The sequence below is a fragment of the Octodon degus genome, unplaced genomic scaffold (assembly GCF_000260255.1).
Source record: "Octodon degus isolate 3935 unplaced genomic scaffold, OctDeg1.0 scaffold00002, whole genome shotgun sequence".
Taxonomy (NCBI): domain Eukaryota; kingdom Metazoa; phylum Chordata; class Mammalia; order Rodentia; family Octodontidae; genus Octodon; species Octodon degus.
In genome coordinates this window covers 27,533,103-27,540,004 of record NW_004524578.1, presented here as the reverse complement: position 1 = coordinate 27,540,004, position 6,902 = coordinate 27,533,103, and the positions used below count along the sequence as shown (strand labels likewise).

At 38.1% G+C, this 6,902-nt stretch overlaps 1 protein-coding gene and 1 pseudogene across 15 annotated transcripts in view; one reads left to right on the top strand and one right to left on the bottom strand.

Moving 5' to 3' along the window:
• Nucleotides 1-6,902, top strand: part of Mga (MGA, MAX dimerization protein) — a 168,699-nt gene that overhangs the window by 106,182 nt on the left and 55,615 nt on the right. The window lies entirely within an intron of this gene.
• Nucleotides 464-787, bottom strand: LOC111815762 (annotated as a pseudogene).

Below are 6,902 nucleotides of genomic sequence, written 5' to 3'. Positions count from 1 at the left end.
CTCAGCCCACCAGGGGGCAGGGCTGGCTGGCATGTGGTGCTGGGGGATTGAACCGCGGTCCCTGATGCTTTTGCTAAGCTTGTTCTAAGTAGGTGCTCCAGACCACTGAGCCATCTCTCCAGCCCCAATCCCTTACTTTTAAGAAGCCTTTCATTTAATGATTTACTAACCACAAATCTGTTTTCTAGATCTGATATTCTAACTTCACATTGGTTGATTTTGTTGCATAAGCTTTGAACACAAGTTTTAAATCTCCAGTATATCTGTTTGAATATTTTGTGGAATCCAGTTCTTTTCTATGTTGAATATTCATCATATCCATCACCTTTTTAAGCTTTTATTTTTTTAAAATCTGTATCCTAGATTCACTAATCATATCCTTCATTATCTCTTTAGTTATGTTTAAAATTGATTTTTTTTTCTTGAGCCTTAATTTCTTTTTTTTTAAATTTTTTTTATTTAACAAAAATTTAATATATGAAAATGTGTATGACCCAATCTTCAGTCAGTGAAAGTAGCACTTGGAGGAGGGGCATGAATTTTTCTGCTGAGCAGTCATTTAAACTCGTTCCAAGGCTTCCAACATGATGATACTATTTCCTCGTATTACCACCATTCCAATGTTCTGTTGCCCACTAGTTGCCATCTCCACACATTCATCTATCACAAGATTCATGAAGGGATCAAATCCTCGCAATATTCCTTGGACATGTCTACCACCATTCAATTTCAATGATAACTTCTTGTCCATAAATTTTTTCAGCTCGGGAGGGTGAGCTTTGCTCATCTTGTCTAGCCGACGGGCTCAGGGAGCCTTTGAAAGGACCTTAATTTCTTTACATTGTTATTTCTACTGTGAACTATTTCAGAAAATTTAAGTGGGTTTTGATTTCTTTCACCTTACTGCTGCCTGGACTTGCCTTGGGTGAGCTAGATAGAGGTCTAAGGCTGCGTGTCTCCCCTTGCTCCCTGGGCTGTGTCTTGCTTTCATATCTTCTCATTTCCTATTTTTAAAAACTTGTTTTCTGAGGACGGGCCAGATAGTTTAGCGGATTGAAGCGCATGCAGGGACCAGGGTCCAATCCCTGGCCTGCTGTACCAGGCCCCATGCTGAGATAGCTATCGAGACTAGGTGTGGGACTTGGGAGGCTGCAAACTAGAGGATTACTATGAGTCCAATCTGTGTAATGAGACCCTGTATTAAAGAAAAACAGAAAAACTTTTCTGTATTGATGCTTGTAAATTGATTATGGTTAAGTAGCTTTGTTACTAGTAATATTAGGAAATGACTACTTTTCAGAGATATCTTCTAGGGATAGCTGGCTTTTGGCTGTTGAATCTGTCCCAAGATCCTACCTCTTCAGTTTGTTAGGGATGAGGGAGTACGGATAGAATCTGTCCCAAGATCCTACCTCTTCAGTTTGTTAGGGATGAGGGAGTACGGATATAGCTCATCAGCACAAGTGCCTGCCTGGCAAATGTAAGGTCCTGAGTTCAATTCTTGATTTACAACAAAAACAAAAACCAAAACCTGACCCGTTTATTTTTATAGGGATGAGAAGTTACTGCTTACTTGACTTAGTATCCAGTTCTTTTTTGCTGTACTATGCTATAGTTTTGGACCCCAAGACAATCTCTGTGTTGGCATACAGGGAAAAACAACTGGTCATAACTGTGTCACCTTGGCTGAAATAGTATGTTCTGTAATAACAGCAGCATCGATTATAATTTAGAAAATGACAAACTGTGGTAGCTGTTAGTTTGCCACTTCAAACCTTAGATCCAAGGTTTATAGTTATACAACAAATTTGAAAACAAATCAGAAAATCACATACAGTTAATATCGCCTCAATAGACTAATTTTACCCTTGGTAAAATTTAAAAGGCTTAAGAGGAAAGTAGAGAATTAAGAGAGATTACAAGCAAGGCTGAAGGACAAAGAAAAATTACCCAAGCTTTGGGAAACTGATGACAAAGATAGGAGGGAAAGAAAAAAGTAAAAGGCAAAAATAGGAACTAAACATAACCAAAAAATCCCCTAAAAACAATACTCACACACAATTAAAAAAAAAAAAAAAAGCAAGAGACAAGAAAAGATAAAAATCCTAAAAAGCAAGAGAGAGGAAAAAAAATTCTTTATGATTTCAAGCCCATGTTTACCTTTTAGTGGTAGTGTACAGTTGAGCGCATTCCACTCCTCTGGTGACAAAGGCAAACCCAGCCTTGACCCATCCTGCACAGTGCCAGCAAGCCTTCAGTAGGAATAGTGCAGGCTGTCTGTTCTGTTGCTTTCAACTCCATGGAAGTTTAGGCTGATTCTGGCCTCTGATTATGTGGTTAGAGCCTGAGTTGTTCATCCTACTACACTGGGTGTCTCTTCCAAGCCTGACCTTAGTGCTCTGGCCCTGAATGTCTCCTGTGGTTGTGCCTTACCCAGTTGCTGGGGGCCCTGAGAGGAAGTCAACTCAGGGCTGCTCTTGAGTCCCAGGTTCAGTTGGCCCTTTCTCAAATAGTGCCAAGTCAAGTTCCCATATCCAGGGGATACTTTGATTAGAGCCACTCACGAGCTGTTGTAGTTCACAGCATCCACCGCTCTCTGTTCCACTGGTGCCCTTCTCCATGGAATCCTCTGGAGTTAGACACTGTGGAGATCTCTGTAGTTGCCTGTCTTCACTGTGCCTTTAGATTTGAGCCTCCTCTCTTATGTTGCCAGCCAAGATTCAGGGAAAAAGTAGTTTGTTTCCTCCTCTTTCTGCATTGAAATCTGTCTCCTTACTTTCCCTGTGAAATTCAGTTCTCCTTTCACTTTTTTCCTATGTCCCAGGATCTAATTCTTTCCTTTTTTTTCCTGAAAGCTACTATCGTGCAATGTCTAGACTTTGAATCTCTTTCAGAGAGGTAGACACACAGCTACTTACTGCTTTGCCGTCTTCCTGCAAGTCCTGTATTTTGATAATATAAAAATACCACTACATTAGTTTTTAAACCTAATCTACATATAATTAGTGAATGGCAAAAGTGAAGTTAGCTTGCATTTAGGGGTAGAGTTGGATTCTGGAAGAGTCTGGATCCACAGGCAGCCACATTAGGAGATTGTCATTTGAGAATATGTACTCTGTATTAGGCATCCTATTTTTCATTTGAAGCTGGGAGCAGCTAGAATTAGTTGACAACTAAAGTCTTTTAAAAGCAAAGTCAAACAAATATCTTTGTTAGTCATTACTTTACCTATATTATAATAAATGCTGCAGACCAAGGGTGGTGGTGCTGGTCTGTAATCCAAGCACTCAGGAGGCTGGGGCAGAGGGATTGCTGTGAGTTTAAGGCTAACTTGGGCTACAAAATGACTTTTAAGGCCAGCTTAAATTGTATAGTAAAATCTTAAAAGGTCAAAAAGACCCCCCACAAAAGCATTTGTACTTTAAGTCTGTATTTTAATCCTAAAGTTATTAAAATTTAATTAACTTAAAGGCCTGGTATAATAATAGCACACATTTAGTCTTATCTACTTGGGAGGCTGGTTGCAGAAGGATCACTAGGAGTTTGAGACAGCCTGAATAAAATAAGCAGAGTCCATATTAAAAAATAGGAAGAAAGAAAGAAATCAGCTGCTCTTAACAGTTTTATTTTCTTAAGACATGTAATGCATGTAGTCTTTTTTTTTTTTTTTTTTTTTGGTGGAACCAGGGATTGAACTCAGGCCCTTGCACTTGCCAGGGAAGTGTTTATTCCACTGAGCCTTCTCCCCGGCCCCAATCCATGTAGTCTTTAACTTTTCAAGATGTGAGGCAGGGTTCTGTTTTATTTTGTTCTCTTTTTTTCATATTTCTCCTCCCAAGCTCTAGCCTCTTAGTCTTTGCTACTTTTAAATAGGTAGACTTAACAGTTTGAAAAGAAGTTAATTTAGCTAAATATTTGGTAATTAATTGATGCCAACTTCCATTCTCTGAAGATAGTAAAATGCTTCTAGGTCTGTTTCTGAAAATTGATGCTTAACTTGTTAAACTGCAATTCAATAATGTCATGCTTCTTTGCCTGTTAACTGTAGAATTTCATTACTTTTTAGAAAATAGCACTTCAGAATCCTTTGAACAGCCTTGAAAGGCTTTTTGATGTTGCTTAGAATTATGGAAGAAAGGGCCAGCCAGAGTGCTCAGTGAATTAAAGTGCCTGCTTAGGCAGATTCAGGGGCCAGGGGCCTGGGGTTTGATCCCCGGCCTACCATGCACCTGTAATCCCTGCATTTGGGTGGCTGAAAAACAGAAAGTATCACTACAAGTGCGGTCTGTGTAGTGAGATCCTGTAGACCCTGTACTAAATACATTAAAAAAAAAAATGCAAAGAAAGGTGCAAAAAAATTTAAATGTAGACCTTGTACTAAATACATTTAAAAAAAAATGCAAAGGGAGGGAGGGAGAGAGAGAATTATGGAAGAAATGGTAAGTCTGACTAAAATAAAAGAATGTTAATTTTACTTTTCATAGTACCATCGTTTTTCTGTTTCCTATACAGTAAGTCCCTGACTTAAGAACAGGTTTTGTTCTGGGAGAATGTTTGTAAGTCAGATTGTTTTTTTTTTTTTTCCAAAATTTTATTGATGAACAGATAGCAATGAGGCAGTTTCAAATCAAATTGGAAGTACAGATTCAACAAATAACACACTGCATATATTCTTCTTAGTGGTTAATTGCTGTACAAGATGCGGACTTGAGATCCTATTTAAGATTGGTTTTTAATCTGACAAAGTGAGTCTTATACAATATATCTGTGAAACTTCGACACTTGACTGTTTCTGAGTTAGGGATTTACTGTACTATTCTTACTGTATCTATATTGATCTATTTTGTTAAGTGTCATCTGACAATCATGTTTTAAACTTTTAAAACACGATTAGTGATGGGCATGGTGGTGCATTTCTGTAATCCCAGCATTTGAGAGCCTAAGGGAGGAGGATCATCTTGGGTTTGAGGTCAGCCTGGGCTAGTTTGTGAGTTCAAGGCTAGTCTAAATTGCATAGACCCAGGCGTGGTGGTGTATACCTGTAATCCTGGATGCTGAGGAAGGAGGATCACTGAGAGTTGAGGCAACTTGGACTGCAAAGTGAACTCAAACCCAGCCTGGAGACTGGGCATGGTGGCGCGCATCTGTAATCCCAGTTCTTGGGAGGCTGTAAACAGGCAGATCACTATGGTCCGGATCTAGTAGTGAGACCCTGAAAACCCTGTAGACCCTTCCCTAAAACACACACACACACACACACACACACACACACAAAAAGCCAGCCTGAACTTCATAATGAGATTATCTCAGAAGACCAAAAAGTAAATAAATAATAAAATAAACTACAGAGAGAGACACCCCCCTTTTTTTTTTCCTTTTTCTTTTTTTGGTGCAAGGAATTGAACTTAAGATCTCAGGCTTGCCAGGCAGGCATTGTACCACAGAGCTATATTCCTGGCCTGACCCTATCATAAAAGAAAACAGTATTTTTGCTACCAAGTCAATTTTAAGTCAGTTGTTGGAACGTTTTCAGATTTGCAGGAAAATAAGGAACACAGTTAGTTACCCTGTTATTAACTACAAATATTTTACTTTTGTTATAATTAATGAATCAGTGTTAATAAATTATTTTTTGAAGTCCATACTTTATTCAGATTATTTTTTTCTGTTTTCTTCAGTGCCTGTGTGTGTTTATGTTTCCATTTAGAATAGCATGGTACTTTAGTAAAATTCTATCTCTTTAGAACCTTCCTCACTATGACCATTTCTGAGGCCTTTTTTTTTTTTTTTTTTAAACTTGGGGTCAAATCTAGAACTTGTGCTTGCCAGGCAGACACGTAAAACTTTATCACGCTGCTAAACTATCTCCGTGGCGAGACCTTGATTTTTTAATAAACTTGCCAGTTTTATAGAGTTGTAGTTATTTTTGTGTACTGTTCCTCAATTGGTATATGTCTTGTTTAGAATAGGGTTATATATTCTTTGGAGGAGGAACACAGAGATGTAGTGCTATTCTCATATCGTATGGAAGGTACACTACATATACTTGAAGTGATCTATCACTCTTGACCTTGATCTTACTACCTGGCTGTTGTCAAGGTTCTTCATTATGAAATTATTTTTTATGTCCTCCCCTTTTTTCATTCTGTATTCTTTGGTAGGAAGTCATTATTTATGTCCCATATTTAATGAGTGGAAACTTATGTTCCATACCCCCTCCCACCTTTTGTTTGTTCTTTAGTACTGGGACATAAACACATGACTTTCAAACAACTACATTTCCAATCCTTTTTATTTTGAGACAGTGCCTTGCTGTGTTTTGAATTTGTGAATCTATTTCTTTGTCTTCCACAGTGCTGAGATTATGCCACTATGCCTAGCTTGTTGCATCTCCTTGAGGTTAGAATATGTATAAATTATTGGGAATTATTATGTACTATAAATTTTTCTTCTCATTTATGTTTAAGTCATTGTGTTATTATTGACTTGTCTTTTTTTTTTTTCTTAATTTATGTATTTTGTACAGGGTCTCATTATGCAGTTCACACTCATAGTGATCCTCCTGTTTTCAGCCTCCCCAGCCCTGGGATTACAGGCTATGCCACCACACCCAGCTCTTAAGTCTTTATTTTTCTTTTTTGAGACAGGTTCTAATTATGCAGTTCAGGCTGGCCTTGAACTCACTTTGTAGCCCAGGCTGGCTTCAAACCTGTGGCATTCCTCTTGCTCAGCCTTCCAAGCACTTGGATCACAGGCATATGCCACCATGCCCAGCAATCTTAAAGTCTATTCTGTGTGTAGTGTTAAATTAGTAGTTAGGTGGAATTTTTCTATTGTGTTCTGTTGTTTATTTAGATGCTTATTTAATTTTTTTTTAATTTTATTTATTTATTTGTGTGTGT